This window comes from Lissotriton vulgaris, chromosome 4_1 (assembly GCF_964263255.1).
Source record: "Lissotriton vulgaris chromosome 4_1, aLisVul1.2, whole genome shotgun sequence".
NCBI classification, from domain to species: Eukaryota; Metazoa; Chordata; class Amphibia; order Caudata; family Salamandridae; genus Lissotriton; species Lissotriton vulgaris.
The window spans coordinates 1,680,562,221-1,680,579,345 of record NC_141691.1 but is presented as its reverse complement, the minus strand read 5'-3'; the positions used below and the strand labels follow the sequence as shown (position 1 = coordinate 1,680,579,345).

The following is a 17,125-nucleotide window of genomic DNA, read 5'->3' as shown; positions in this document are numbered from 1 at the left end:
CGCGCCGTCGACGCGCCCGCTGCGCACGTCCGCTGCGCTTCCTGGGGGGGTGGTTCATTAGTAGCCGTAGAGGTGGGAGGGGCCGAGCACTGTGCCGCTCGCCTGCTCCTCACCTGATGGTGGTTACCGCTCGAGTCCCCGGCAGCGCCTGATCGGCTGCGGTGGGGCAGGCAGGGTTCGTGGGGCGGGAACAGAGGAAAGAAGGTGAAGCCCAACAGAGGCGTAAGCGTTCACATAAACAAATATACTTTTAAAAATTAATAGATATCTTAGGATGTATGGAAGGTTCCATACAGAATGGAATGAGGTGCACTGAAGGAAAAAGTATCTCTCAGTGGATGGTCCTCCCATTTTAGGATGAATGCACAAGTTTGTAAAGAAAAGAGGTACCCCCGACTAATACTCCTACACCGGGGCTAGTAAATCAAGTGTGAAATATATACATTTAGGAAGGTAGAATTGTAAATTTTGAACCTAGCACTGTCAATACAATAACACACAATCAAAAGAGTAGTATGAAATACAACCTGTTTAGTGCATAATGGACAACAACAGTTTCTATTTATTTTCTTATTTGGATTATTTTCTTATTTGTCATAAATTCCATATAAAGAGGTTGTCTTAACAATTACATTTATCAGGTTATGTTGCCCAATAAAGATTATAAAACTGTGCTACAATTATATTCCTTCTTTTCACAGTTTGTAAAGTTCAAGCGTAACTGTCTTAATTCATTAGATCTGGAATCACATCAGAACATATGATGATGACATGGCTTTAAATTCTTGTACATCCTACGCGCGTTTCGGCAGTCAGCCTTTATCAGGAAGCCATGAATATATTTCAATAAAACCTTACAATGGATGAGGAACGTTATATCTGCAGGGTAGGATGACCAACTGTTACCTCCCTGTGGATCTATAAATGACCAACTCTGATATAAATAGCAGGGCTCCAGATCTAATGAATTAGGAAAGTTACGCTTGAACATTACAAACTGTGAAAAGAAGGAATATAATTGTAGCACAGTTTTATAATCTTTATTGGGCAACATAACCTGATAAATGTAATTGTTAAGACAACCTCTTTATATGGAATTTATGACAAATAATAAAATAATCCAAATAAGAAAATAAATAGAAACTGTTGTCCATTATGCACTAAACAGGTTGTATTTCATACTACTCTTTTGATTGTGTGTTATTGTATTGTCTGTGCTAGGTCCAGAATTTGCAATTTTACCTTCCTAAATGTATATATTTCACACTTGTATGCACACGTTTGATCATAATATAATAATTAATCCTAGAGCACAAAATCAGGTAATGGTTGTGTAAGACATTCAACTGGGAGATGTTCTGGATGGCGCTCAAAGGGTTTTTGACAAAATTCTTGGATGTTTGATAGGGTATGTGCATGAAATAATTTTGAAGGAGAATGCTGTGCCTATACAGCACAAACCTAGAAGGATACCTCTTTCAGTGAGAGATGAAGTTAAGAATTGCTCAATGATATGTTTAAGGGAGGTATAATATAACCTGTAGAGTCTTCTCCTTGGGATTCTTAGGGGGTAATTATCAAAAAAACTGATAGTTGTTTGAGGTTCTGTGAGGACCGGAGATCCTTGTACCAGGACACTGTAGCTGATACATTCCCACGTCCTAATATCAATAAACTGTTATGGTCAGTGAAGGGTGGTAAATACTTCTTAAAGCTAGACTTGAGAATTACAATAAAATCAGGTTACATGAAGATTTAAAAGCTTTAACAGCATTCATAATGGCAGAAGGTACATTCCAATTCACTCGCATGATGTTCTGCTTCGTGTTGGCTGCAAGTGTGTTCCAATGAATGAGGGGACAGATTTTTGAAGGGATGAAAAATGTTGTCTATTTTCAAGATGACATACTGGATAATGGTGAGACAGTGGAGCAATATAATGTCATCTTGAGAATGGCATGAACATAAGTGGGAGGGTCTGGTTTGACTTTCAATAGTGAAAAAGGTTGTTAGACTGAACAAATTGAGTATCTTGGATATATGAAATCGAATAGGGGAAATCAAACCCAAGCGGTGTTTTCTGGATGCAATAAGATTGGCACCTGCTCCCAATGACAAAGACCAATTGAAATCATTTTGGTGTCATATAGAATATTACGCCAAATGTGTGGAGAGATTTGCGGACAAAACAGAAAACTTAAGAAAGCTAGTTCGTAAAGGGAATAGATTTGTGTGGAAGGAGGAACAACAGAAATGTTTTGACAGTATTAAGGTAGAAACTTGTAATGCAGGGATTTTGACTGCTTTTAATATCAATTTGAAGTCAATACTCACAGTGAATGCCAGTGCAAAAGGATTAGGAGTTGTTTTGTCTCAAATACATGGGGGAAAAGAGAAAACTGTTGCATTTGCATCACGCATCCTTAAGTTTGCAGAAAGGAACTATTCTGTAATAGAACATGAGGCTTTATTTGCTGCTTGGGGTGCAGAGTATTTTCATATATATTTGTGGGGCTTGCCTTTTGTTATGCAAACTGATCATACGCCCAATTAAGATTTTATTACCTGGTGGCGCAGAAAAAAGGGTCAGCTAGGCTGGCCAGGTTAGCTGCTAGGCTTCAGGAATATTTGTCTACAGTGGAATTTGTTCAGGGTTGGGAGGAATGTACAGGCAGATTGGATTGTTAGTCGAGATTGTCCTTGGTTGAGGAAATGGTGGATAGCCCTGCAGTGAGGAATTTAGATGCAGAGGTGGTACACAGTGGGCTGGAAGCTTCACCATGTTGCAATGGGATGAGGAAATTGAATCGGATGTGGTCCTTAAGGAGGAGGTTATCAAAATGATTCACAGGGTTGCTGTGTGAGAAAGTACATTATCGGTATCATAAGGCCATATTTTAAAGTTCTGGATGAGTTATTGGTGCGTGGTCAAAACGTTGTCATGAGGGGTGATCAGTTTGTACTTTCTCAAGGTTTGAGGTGCAAACTGTCCTAAATGGCCCTAATGTCCCAAATTGAACTGAGTTTGACATTTAGAAGGCTCAAGATGGAGTTTTGGTGGCCTGGTTTGGATGAACAGGTCAAGAGGTGAGTAGAGAAGTGTAGGATTTGTATGGAAAGTAAGAAAAGAGGGACAGTGGGTATGGAGAGTGAAGAAGTCCATATTGAGGATCTTGGTAAGTTTTGGCACACAGTGTGCTTAGATTTTATAGGCCCCTTGACGGAAATGACTGGTGAGCTACGGTTTGCAGTAGAGATTGTAGATGTATGTTCCAAATGGTTGACAGTAAAGTTCATGACCGATGTTACTACAAGGACTACTAAAGCAATTTGAGGACATTTTTGAGGAAGAATGTGTACCTTCCATTCTCATAACTGATAATGGTACACCGTTAACTTCTTTGAACTGGTACATTTTCTGGAGCAATGTTGGGTAAAACAGTCTTGCACCGCATTGTATAATGCACAGGGGAATTATATGGAAGAAAGGGCCAACAGATTAGTCATAGTTACTATTCAATTGGCTTTAGCTAATCAATGTAATGTTAAGAAAACAATGGCTGATATGGTTTGGGCGTATCGCAACACCACTCACAGTATCACACAGAAAAGTTCCTTCCAGCAAATCCGAGGGCGTTTACAAAGTACCAAGTTAGCTCCCACTTCGTTGAAAGAATGGGTCAAAGCAGATGGTCTGAATGCAGTAAGGCCCATGGAAAAAGGGGATCCTAAATTATGAGTTTGCGATTGGGTCAAGATAAATCTGGAAGGGTGACATGGGGACTTTATAAATTTAGAGGTTATTTTCACATTGTGAAGCTAAGCAAGGTTTTTGTGGTGGTGGAAGAAGTAGAAAGGTGGAATCTTAACATTGTGCTGTAATATCAAAAAATGTGAATGTGTAAGGAAAGAGGAGGAGGGAGGGATGCTTAGGTATGATGTTGATGAGAGATTACGAAATCAATGAGGGGGGGGGGAGGTTTTGTTAGAAAAACCCATTTCTAGTGAAGCTGGTGGTTCAAGACTTACCAGGAAAGCAAGAGTTTGCAGATCACCCTCTTATTTTGAGGACTATATGAGATTGTATTCAACTCCATGATGATACATTGCATGGTGTATACATATTCATGGCAAACACAAGGAGATGGTGGATGGAGCACTGAAACTTTTCAGACACTCACCCCCAGTCCCCGATGTGGGTTGAATCCACCATCATTCTTTAGCTCACTTCGCCACCTCAGTTCAGACCCAGCCATATGCAAATCAGTCTTGACCATGTGCCTCATGGGAACAGTCCAGCCCGAACTGCCAAGCCAGGTCTTCCCTGAACCGGAAACAAGCATCCTGGGACCAGATTCTGGGTAACATCCTTCATCAGCCAGGCTCTCCATGCCACTGGAGTCAAGCTATCCTGTCTGATGAGGGGTGAAAGCCTGAAACAAGTCCTAAAATGCTTGTTTCCAGTCCATGGAGGACCTGGCCTGGCAGTTCGGGCTGGACTGCTCCCATTGGGCCCAGGGTCAAGAGTGATTTGCATATGGCTGGGTTCAAACTGAAATGGCATGGTGAGCAAAAAACAATGGATTTAGGCCCAGATCTCTGTACTGGGGTGAATGTATGGCATGGTTCTGCATTCTGTCCATCAAGTGTTCTTTTTGTATACTTATTCATGTACATTATAGGTGTTGAAGAGAGTTTTATGTTTAATGATATAGCATTATTTTATTTTCTGTTCATCTTCATTTATGAGATCATCTTGGTTTACTTTTCCTACGATGTGTGCTCTTATCTCAAGTGCACCTTTATATAGTAATATTATGTCATTTTGTTCTGCAGGAAGATAGTGGGATGTGTTATGATTTAAGTTGAATTTACATGTATTCTATTCTAGAGTGTAAGGCAGTTGGTGTTCCAAGATTGCCAGTTGCACCTGGCACCTTGGAGAAAATGGACGCCAGGTTGTATGCTCCATTAAATCTTGTTAAAAGATTATTGGTTTTCGATGTACCCTATGGTTTTCACCGCAACACTTCCCTACCAGGTTAATGCATTTCCCAGAGATAAATTTAAGTTGCATTTATTTTTCCTTGAAGGTGTGTGCATTATAATTTATATGTAAGTTACCTGTAAGTGAAAGGCTGACAAAATAGCTATAGAATATTCTGTTCCTTTTAGCCATGTCTCCAACTCCATGGTACTCTGGATCACAGTGGCCATATTTTTCTGAATGTATTTCGATCGCTGCACTGTCCTTGCGAAAGCTTTCGCAATAAAGAAAGAAAAAAAAACTTAAAAGGGGTTTAAAGCTTGCCCCATACTTGCCATCACTAACATTGATTGGCTTGTGCATCACTCTGGTTTCATTCCTTCTTTAGGGTCAGAAGCTTCCTGCCTCCTCCTGGGATTCGTGTTTTCCTCCCTGTGGTGGAGTTTGGACCAACTATAGTTTCCTGTTTGCAGCCAGTGCCCTTCCACTGGCCACTTGCTTCCCAAGGTCCTTTTTTTTAGGTTTCTCCTCGTCGAGAGCTGCGCAGCTTTTCGGCGCAGGCGAAATCTAATGTTAGAACAGTGTGGCTTGGGAATCCGCCCCTCTGTTCCATTGGCTGGCTCCATAAATGGAGGCTAGCCATTGGAACAGAGATCTGTCCGTCATGGCCGGGACAGATTCGTGGGCGTTCCCGCAATTTCTTCCCTCCGCAACGTCATGCGGCCGTGGGTGGGGTTTATTTATTTTTTGTTTTCCAGGTTTGCTTTTCCTTGCCTTCCCGCCCCCCCCCTCCCGCTGTCTGTTCCCGCCCCCCCTTTGTTTTTGTTTGCACTAACGTGATAATCAACACTGAAAGAATGCAAGAAATATATATTTCTTTAATTAGCTCTATTCACTTCTATACGTTCAAGATGAACAAAAAACGCGCTCTACACGTATATCTGATCAGAACATTATTTTGCTTCCGGTCGGTTGGCTTGCGCACTGTGACCTGCACGCATACGGCCCGCAGTATCCAATCGCAAACTTCAAACTCGAGACTCTAGTAGGAACAAATTACGTGCCCAATGAAAAACCATCCGCTGGAGGGTTGGATGTGACGCATTAACCAATGGGCGTTAACGGTTCTCTAAGAGCCGTCTAACCAATGACAAACTGAGAGGGCCTTTTAAACTAGTGACACTGGGAACCCGGGGAGTAGAAAGGCGGTGGTTTTAATTTCTGGTGCTGGTTTATTCTGTGCGTTAAGGTAAGAAATGGGCCTTTTCCAGGTGTATGTGGGGAGGCTGTTGTAAAACTATCAGACGCATTAACTTATCCGTTGGTTTCCTTCTCCCTAGCGCGCCGGTTTCGCCGTTAACATGCACAGCAAAACTGGTAGTTATGTTGTTTGAGATAGGACATTTGCGGCTATCTTCTCTGCCTCATTACCTTAGCCACCAGTGTCGTATTCCCCTTATTATGGTGGGGCCTGCCACGGAAGCAGAAGATCAGAACATGTGGTGCTGCTAACCAAACGGCTCCTGGTCTTGGAGCTCGTGGCTTTATTTCGTAAGCTTACTAGTCATACTAAAGAAGGAGTTCTTAGTGCCACGCCTCGTTGTCTTACGAAGGTGGCAAGCACGACTAGAGTTTTTTTCTGCATGACAACTACGGTGCTCCAGAAGCAGTGCTGTAAGTTGAAACAATTCATATGAGCCCCCATAACTTGGTGGCAAGCGGTGAAAGCCGAAAGGGGGTTGTCACGAAGGAAATCTGAAAAGCAAAGTATGACAGTTGGTTTACACTTTAAATTTATTTTTATTTTTATCTCGACTGAGAATAAATTGGCAACACGAAGGTGTGCGTTAAGGTAAGAAATGGGCCTTTTCCGGGTGTATGTGGGGAGGCTGTTGTAAAACTATCAGACGCATTAACTTCTCCGTTGGTTTCCTTCTCCCTAGCGCGCCGGTTTCGCCGTTAACATGCACAGCGAAACTGGTAGTGATGTCGTTTGAGATAGGACATTTGCAGCTATCTTCTCTGCCTCATTAAATTGGCAACACGAAGGAACTCTGTTATGGCTACTTAATTGGTCACATACCTTCTGCATTTTGAAATAGCTTACCTGTGTAAGGGCCCTGCTGTTGAGAGCTTTGTGTGCCCAGAAAGCTTTCATGAAATAGAAATACCCTTAATGGTACTTTGGTGGTTAATACACTTTCCGGATACCTCTGTAGTTTGTTAAGCCACAGTTATAACTCCTAAACTAGGGTACAGGTATTAACTCCTTCGACGCTCATGACGAGCTCAGCTCGTCATGATGTACACCTCCATACACTCATGACGAGCTGAGCTTGTCATGAACAATGGGCTTTCAAAGCCACCCAGCACAGGAGGGGAAAGCCATTAGCAGCCATGGTGTTAATGTGCCTTTCTGTAAAGACCATGTGGATCCAATATTTTTATTTTTATTTTATGGCTAGGGAGTGCAGAGTGGCTAGGGAGTGCAGAGTGGCTAGGGAGTGCAGTGTGGCTAGGAGTGCAGAGTGGCTAGGGAGTGCAGAGTGGCTAGGGAGTGCAGAGTGGCTAGGGAGTGCAGTGTGGCTAGGAGTGCAGAGTGGCTAGGGAGTGCAGAGTGGCTAGGGAGTGCTAGGGACTGCAGAGTGGCTAGGGGTGCTAGGGACTGCAGAGTGGCTAGGGAGTGCTAGGGACTGCAGAGTGACTAGGGACTGCAGAGTAACTAGGGAGTGCAGAGTGACTGCAGAGATTAAGCTAATGACAATGAAATGACAATGCCATTTATTTATCTGTTTTCAAAACTAACACATAAATACAAATTTTGTCATTTACAATGCCAATAGCTCTAACTTTTCCAAAGGCGAAACCATTGCATTGTAAATGCTTGTTTACTCTTAGACATGCACTCTCTTAGAGTGTACATCTCTGTAGTTTGTCCGCCCTCCCCTGCTGTCCGTGTTTTTTCTGACTCCCTCCCATCTCCCGCTGTCTGTGGTCTTGCCCAACCCTTCCTCCCCCATACCCCTTGTGTTGCTTACCTCCACTCTCCCCCTCCACTGTCCTTTTTCGGTGTGCCCTACTGCCTCCATTCATCGCCTTTCACCAACTCCCTTACCCATCCCACTCTTGTTGCTTGCCTTTCCCACCCTATTTCATCCTTCCGATGTTCACCACTCGCCAAACTCCCTCTGCTCTATCCCATTTGCTACAAAGAAAAAACAACAGAATCGGAACTTGCCACCTTAAGGAGAACAGCGAATGCTATTGACCTGGTTTCTCCAACATCTTCTGAAATTAGGATTGACTGCAGTTCGTAAATGGCAAGCGTACTGCTGAAATACTGCTTGTTGTTTGTTCTTTCCTCTTTGTGTAATGACTTTGAACAAAACAGTTGCACATATGGAAATCCGATTAAAGGAGGCCTGCACTCTGTGATGATCTCCAGATCCCCTTGGCAAGCCATTCATTGTGTCTGCAGCTAATTTGAATCTCTGTGGCTTGAGGTCAATCACAGCCACTCCATTTCCATGTTAACGAGCTTGTTCGTCAGATCCTGCCATTGAGCTTACGACTGTGCTCCATAAAGTAATCGTATCTAGTCCAGACAATGAAGCTGCGTTACAAAACCAGAGGGGAAGGGACCAGCGTGCCTTAAAAAGCGCTTTGTACCTTACTTCTACAGTTTCTATGCTCTGTGTCACACTCTCAGCTATCACCTCCCACCTATTCCAGTTGTTCGTCTGTAAGGAACGTGCATCTACATTAGAACCAGCAGACTGACACTTTCATTAATCTGTTTTGTGACAGGTGGAGAAACAATAGCAAATACAATGCTGGGAGGAGACACCAATCCAAACCTCCTTAAATACCGGTGAGATAAGTTGTGTTTAACCGAGTGTATAAACCATGTACACTGATGTTTAAAAAAATAGAAGCGTGCTGAAAACATTCATTTCAATATTGTGGAAAGCTCCATTGTACTTGTAAAATGAACTGAACAAATTATTTAGTTAGGACAACCAGAAGGTGTTGGGTTTTTTCATTTTTAAGTATTATTTATCCATAGGAGTGGGGGAATTTGTGGCTAATCTTGCTGAAGTTCAGCTAATAGCAGGCTGTTCTTATGTAATATTTAAGTTTTGTTTACCTTTTTGCTTAAAATCTCACTGGACAATGGTCCTTAGTTAAACTGCACCTTGCGCTTTTGATTATTCAAAACTGCTGCCCTGCTAAACTCATCACAGGACACGGTATTGAGAACATAATTTTCTAGGCATCAGTGTACCTGAATTCATTTTGCTAATAATTCACTACTATCACATAATTCCTGAGAGGAGCAGATACAGCAGTTCGTATGTCATTGAAAGGATGTACCATTACAGAATAACCGGGTAATGCATGGTAAGCTAAAAGACTTGGGTACAATTTGATACAGAAACAAGATGCCCCCAATGCCAATACGCATTATCAAAAGGAAACCAAAATATATGAGGTCTGCGATCAAGCAAATTGATTTTTATGCGAGATAGATAAATATATAGACACACGAGAAAGAAAACACTTTTTTTTAATAAGCAAAAGATTCGCATTTTATATTTTTTCTTTGAGATAAATTAATAATGCATACACATATAAAAAACAATTATTCAGCGGATGCTCAAAAAGAGTGCATTAAGATGTGTTGATTAGAATGCTCATATACAATGTGAAAATAGAAAAAAGAATCCGGAAAATAGGGAGGGAACAATTTTGTAATTCTTGACATGAACATTGGCTGGTGTAACTTTGGAGAAAAGACCAGTGTGGGAGGCCTGTTTGGAGAAAACATTTTTTTAGAGTCCATACTGGACTATAGTGATCATAGAGTCTGGATTCACCTTTCAAGAAGGGCTAGCAAACCAATCAAGGCCAAAAGGTAGGGAATGTTGACGTGTTACCCAACTTTTGCACAGAGGGTTGCCTAAGTCCTCCGCATGTGGGTCTTCATCAGGACAATACGAACAGTATAGGGCAACCTATGGTTCAAAACCAACCGATTCAGACCCACGTGTGACCAATGGGCTTTAATCCCAAAATACCATGAATGGTAAGTCACCGCTATGGTATGTGTCCACAAATTTAATCCAGGTTTCTTGGTATTATTATACAGAAAAATAGTCAGATTCATCACCAATTCATTTGGCAAAAGTCAGGACTCAGAAGAGAACAAATTGCAGCGGTCCTTTCAAGACCATCCTCTGCTCTCAGCATATCGAGAGCAGCTTATGCACGCAGCGTATCGAGAGCCGGCCGCATAATGTATAATTAGTCGGTCTACCAAGAAACCTGGATTAAACTTAAGTCTCAGTATAAAATGGTCGAACTACCCAGAGGGATGAATGGGAAATGCTTTTTTTCAAGTTGCAACATGAAGGCCTCGTCCGATTACTATATTAATAATAACTGGCATCCTACAGTGCTAAATACCAAGGCAAGCATTGTAGATAACAAATGTCACTATTGCACAATAGTGAACTGTAATGTGTGTCTCCTTTATATCACAATAACTGCACCAGCGCACAGAAGCAACTGCCAAAGTGCCTCGTTAGCCGTTGGCTGGTCAGATGTGTTGAATTCTAGACGCCTTGATCAGGGGCACATCCACGGGACTCACAGGTACTTGAAACGGCCCATTCTTTTATGGTCATTACTAGTGACCATTGTAATACACATTCATTCGGACTTATATGTGACCTCAAACGCAGCCATGTAATATACTATGAAGGTAATTTAATGTGCTTTGTTCTTTCCCTTCACCCTTTGCTTGTTTACTTTTCTGATGTTGTCACAGAAGTTCTATTCATATAATGTATTGGGCTTCTATTATGTTGGTTCTGGGATTGTCAGTTGCTGCTGATCTCATGGATTATATGGATGTATGTACTCGTGGGTCCTATTGTTGGAAGATTAAGCTTCTTACTCAGTTAGCTGAAGTTCTGCCTAGAGTATTTCTTCTTGCCTGCCTTTACAGGGGAGCAGGCTACATATTTTTGCTACCAGGAGTGGAGTTTGCATTTTACCATGAAGGAGCTCCTCTAGAAGGGAGAACCGACCATTAAATCGTTAAGGACCCATAGAGACTACAGGAGGATAGACATTTATTGTGGTAACTGTGGACATCGGACAAAGTTTACAAGTACGGCAGCTGCACCAGGTGAGTGCGTTTGGTTACCACCAACACATAAGACCTGCGAAAGCCGGCACACACATTCCATCACAGAGACAATAAAAAGGCTTGCGGCTCTAGTGCACAACCAGGCGGAGGAGGTGTGCCTTTAGGCTTTAGAGACAAGGTGCGACCGACGTGGACGCAACAGTCCTTTTTAATCGGGTTCACATTGGCGCATCTGACGTGAGACATGGTAGCCATTTTCTGGCTATGAACAGGTGAGCGTCTGACGATGAAGCAGCCGTTATTTTGGATCGGTTGCGTTTGGCATAGGATGGGAGGCGCGGCTGCTTTGGATGTGTATGTCGCATCTCCGTTGTGAGGCGCCAGTCTGCTTATTCCTTTGACCTTCGTGAGACAGCAGCTTGTGGAGCACTGATCACCAAAGGGAACAATTTAAGAAAAATAAGGACTAAATCTTGAGGTGCATTTGTTTTCCGCAAATGTATTTTTGGTCTGCAAGTTTATTGTAAACCTGTATTTTTAGTACTTTTAATACTCTTTCACTCATGATATCTTTACGAGTCTTTTGGTCATGGCATCTAACCAAAGGGTGATACAGCCACCGCCATTTCTGCAGAGAGCAGGCAAGTCAGAAATAAAATGGAAAGAGTGGTAAGGTATTTTTGAAAATGATTTAATCATTTGGGCTTTGGATGGTAAAGTGTTGATCTTTCTATGGTAGCTGCTCCCACAGATGAAAATATTATTTGGAATGTGTACACGGAAGCAAAGGAGAGAATGGAAAAACAATTTTGGGAGGAGTCCTGTGTGCTTTTGGAGAGGCATATGTTTTTCAAAAGGAAACAGTCTAGTGAGTAATCGTTGGAAGAGTTTATTGCTGCCCTACAATTGCTAGCCTCCAATTGTGAATTTTAAAGCAACATTGATATCTATAGAAGAGACCAATTTGTATTTAACTGTTACTCCAAGAAAACTCAGGAACATCTGTTAACATACCGAAATTCTACTCTGACAGAAGTTATAGACATAGCTAAAAGTATAGAAAGGTCTATTATTTAATCGCAACCTTTGTCTAATCAAGGGAGATTATATCTTGTCAGTTGCATTTCTGCAGACAATTCTGTGTGCAATGAATGTTAAGACTGTAAAAAATAAGAAATTCACAAACAAGGGTTATGGGTGTGGTTCTAGAAGGCACATTAGGAACAGTACACCTTGTCCCATAGTTGGAAAGAAATGCAGCAATTGCAGGAAGATTAAACATTTTCAATCGCTGCGCTGCCATCACAAATGTTTTAAACAAAGTGAAAATAAATAATGTGGAGTTACAAGAAGAATGTGTGGATGCGTGTGTGCAAGAGTGTGTGGGGAAATAGGACTATGTTCTATTGACACTGGATGCAGTGAAGGATGCTAATGCTAGTAAGAAAATTAAAGGGGCCTGTTTGTTAAGCAAATGTTGATGGAGTTCGACTGTTGGCTAGGGCAGATTCTAGGGCACCAATTACCATCTTGGCAGACACTACATATTACAAGGTTTGGTCTAAACAAGACCTTAATTCTACGGACCTCAATCCCAAGGCATTTAAGAATTCTGATATTCATATGCTGGAGTACTTTAAAACAACGTTGGAATGTTTGGACAGAACCATTTGGACAAAGGTATATGTAGCGGTGAGAGGTCGTGACATTGTGGGGTGGAAATATTTGGCAAGATTGGAGATTCTTTTAAGACTTGGTCATGAGAATGACATTATTTTGGGAGACACTTCTATTTTGGCAGTGAGTACTGAGGAGGATGTTGTGCAGATGGTGATGGTTGAGTATCTTGGTGTATTTAGGAACAAAATTAATAATGTAAAAGGATCTGAACATGAGATTAGGTTGAAAAAAGGACGCTGTGCCGATCATACATAATGTCAGAACAATACAGTTTAGGGAGAAAAAGGATTAAAAATATCTTTTAGCTAAGTTATGTGCTAAAGAATTGATACAACCTACTGAGTCTTTGGAGCGGGTGTCCCAGTGGTCCTGACATGTACGCGCACAGGAGATTTACATTTATGTGTGGATTTGATATCGATGAATCAATTATGTCGGGGGCACCTCTGGATCAGGATTTGCTCAAAGTCACAAGGGCAAAGGCCGAAGCAGAGGAGATCATAGCTAATAAAACGGCTGCTACTTTTCTGGCAAGAAAGAAGCAATGCTATGAGCTAAGTGAGCGTGTTGGTTATACATTAGCGGTACGCACAAGACAGAAAGCGGCTCTAGGGGAAGTTAGGGGGATCTCGGATGGAAAGGGTGGGATAGTTAATGATCTGGATGGGATTCAAGAGGTTTTTAGGCAATTCTATGCTTCTTTGTATAATTAAGAACACCCGAAAGACTTCCTGGAAATCCAAGGGTATCTTAGGGACATCTTTGCATCATCACTCACCAAGGGAGATGGGGAGGCATTGGAGGCATCTTTGGCTGCCGAAGAGATCTTGACGGCTATGAATAGTCTCCCCTCGGGTAAAGCAGCAGGCCCCGATCAGATTCCCACTGAATTTTATAAAGTCTTCCATGAGGTAATCTGCTCCGATTTGATTGAAACAGTGCAGCAGGCTCAGGCGGGAGTTTCCGTTCAAGGTTCCTGGGCAGGAGCCGATATAGTAGTCATCTTAAAAAAAGGTAAACCACCTATAGAACCAGGGTCTTATAGACCAATAACTTTAATGAATTCTGACGCAAAAATCTTCCACAAGGGCATGGCTCTTAGGCTTTGTAAGGTCATAGGTAAATTGGTTAGTCCCACTCAGCATGGTTTTATCCCTGGGAGAGGTACCACGCAGCATGTCCGCAGGGTTATCACTCTCTTCGATGCCGCCGAAGTCTCAGGAGAACCCATGGCGGTCATGTTGTTGGACGCCGAAAAGGCATTTGATCGGGTCTCCTGGGACTACCTCGCGACTGTGTGGTATGGGGGAAGGGGGGTGTTCATTAATCCAATCCAGGCTTTGTACAAAGCTCCCACAGCTCGACTTAGAGTTAATGGAGGCTATACGGTGCCCTTGCAAATTAAGAGCGGCATACGTCAGGGTTGCCCATGCTCTGCACTATTATTTGCGATATATATCGATCCATTAATCCGTAGGTTGGAAGGAAATGGTGGGATTCCCCCAATAAAGGTTCATGGATTTGTATATAAAACCTTGGCGTACGCAGACGACGTAGATCTAGTGATCACATCACCTACAAATGCCATAGCTGTGGTGGAATCAGAAGCTCCCTCCCGGCAGAAATCTTTGCAGACTCAGTAATGGTAGAATGGGGACGGCGGGGAGTAAGGAAATTGGGCGATTTGTTGGGGCCAAATGGAATTTGTCAGCTCTCTGAAATGCAGTTTATGTATGGAATTGACAAAAGGAATTTTATTAAGCATCTGCAAATTTGGATGTTCTATGCGGAGCGGTCTGCGTTGAAAAATTATGATCTTGGTAAATATGGGAACAAGTAGGCAGACAAACTCGGGATAGATCAAGACTGTTTCCAAGATTCATTAGAATTAGGCCAGATTATTTTTTTTTTTTGCAGAGTTTTATATAGCACGAACCTGACCCGAATCGGGTATCAGAGCACTTTACATAGCACCAGTTACGTTACATGAGGACACACATTCATTTTTGTTAAGCACAGGGAGATTAAGTGATTTGCCCAGAATCACAGGATGTTTTTAGCGTCATTACCGAGACTCGAACCCAGTTCCTCCAGGTCAGAGGTTGAGCGCCATAGCCGTTAGGCCAACTCCTCTCCCCCTTTTTATGCTCTGCAGGGCTTCAAGCCCAGCAGTATAAAACAATCTACTCCTTGTATTACACGCCTGCACGGACAGCACAATGGGGAGGTGCAACAGGTACTAGATGCCCACGTTGTGATAGCTCGGATGCTGAAATAGTTCATATCTTCGCATCCTGCCCTCAGCTACAGGTTTTGTGGAGCGCTATAGAAACCGTTCTTGATAGAACTCTAGGAATTAAGATTTCTCTTACACCATCTATAATAATACTAAAAATAAATAAGTGAAGAATGTCCATCACAATATTTTCTAGTCATGGCCATGTCGGATCTGCGTATCTGTATTGCATCAGCATGGTTGGACAAAGTACCACCAACCTTTCAACAATGGCTTGCTAGGTTGCTCTCCGCTTATAATCTTGAGAAGGGGATCTATGCGAGGAAGGGCAAAAGGGGGAGAGCACTTGGGAAGCGCATATGGGAACCCATTGATAGCTGGAAGGAGAAGCAGTGATGATTTATATATGTTTTACTTCTCATATATTGGGGAATTATTCTCACTTGTATGATCAATATGGTAGCTAACTTAATAGGCGGAAATTTTATCTTTTTCTTTCGATGCTTTGGTATAATTTTCGTGTTTCCCTCCTGTTATCATGTATGTAACTCAGATGATTTTTGTACAATTATTTTGTTACGCTGCTCTGCTTGAAAAGATAAAGGTCTAATAAAAAATAAAAATTAAAAAAAGATCGATGGATCAGATTATCTTGATAGATTGCCATCCTCTACCATGCATTCAGGAGATGCTAGCCAATGTTGGCGGTACGAAGTATTTTTCCACTATAGATCTACAACTGCCTAAAATCAATTTTCTTTAAACACAAAGTCCTAAGAGCTCCCTGCGTTCGTGACACAGCATGGAGCTTTTTAAATATTTACGCTTGCCGCTTGGTTAGCATCAGCAGTCAGCGCATTCATCCCATGATGGATATTTTGTTTGGTGATCAACTTTTCAAGGTGACATTCTTGTTTTTACAGAAACGCTGGAGCAGCACTTACTCATGCTTGAAAAGGTGTTTGGTATCTTGGAGAAAAGAGGGATGACAGTCAAACCCGAGAAATGCAGATTGCTTGTCCAACAGGTAGATTATTTAGGACATACCCTTTCAAGAAAAGGTATCAGACCAAAGTTTTGCAATCTAGCCATTCAGAGAAGGCCACCACGTGGCGTTGAAGATTCTTTAAGCTCCTTCCTGGGTTTACGGCAGTACTATGTCAGATTTGTCCCAGGGTATGGGCTGACTGTGCAACCATTGCGGCCACTTCTGAACAAAGGTGCTAGGCTTGAGTGGTCGGGTCAAGCTAATTAAGCTTTTGAAAACATTAAGAAATCGGTAATGGATGCAACCACCTTGAGTCCTTATGAACCTATGGGGAAATCATTTAACAATCTTGATGCAAGTTTGAAACATATAGGTGCAGTTTTTGGTCAGAAAGTAGATGGCAAATAGATAACTGTTGCTTTTGTGTATAGAACACTCAAAGATGCAGAAGCCAACTACAACACCATCGAACGGGAAGCCCTGGCTTGTGTTTCAACGGTTCAGAAATTTAAAACGTACATTTGAGGCAGGACGTTTGATGTGTTCACAGATCAAAAACCGATGGTTTATCTTTTGAGTGAAAACCACTTGGGCAAGACTTCTGCACATTTAGAATGTTTGCTTCCTGAGCTACTGGAAGTTGATATGAGTGTTAAGTACATTAAAGGGAGTGGGGGGGGGGGGGGGGGGGGGACTTTAAGGCATAATTTGCCTTTCTCGCCTACCCTTGTTTGATAAAGAATTGTGTGAAAGATAATGATAGATGTGTGGTGGCTGTGACCGACGCAATTTTTGAACGTAAGCAATACATCAATGAGGAAGAATGGAACTTCTCATGATCTGGTGTTGCAAAAAGTGTTTAAAAACATAAAGAAGGGGGGGTCCAACCTAAAAAAATTTGGATAAAGAACTAAAGGGTTTGGGGCACGAACCTCACTGCTCACATGTGAAAGTCAAATTTGTTTAAGGAATGGACTATTTGTCCCCATGACGAGTTGCTGAACACTTTATTGGCTGTAACCATGAGAGACCTTTTTAGGTATTACAGCAACTTGCTGAAAGTCATGACTTGTTTATCCA

General features: G+C 42.1%; 1 protein-coding gene across 1 annotated transcript in view; it reads right to left on the bottom strand.

Moving 5' to 3' along the window:
* CPNE3 (copine 3) overlaps positions 1-17,125 on the bottom strand; it is a 460,542-nt gene that overhangs the window by 335,155 nt on the left and 108,262 nt on the right. The window lies entirely within an intron of this gene.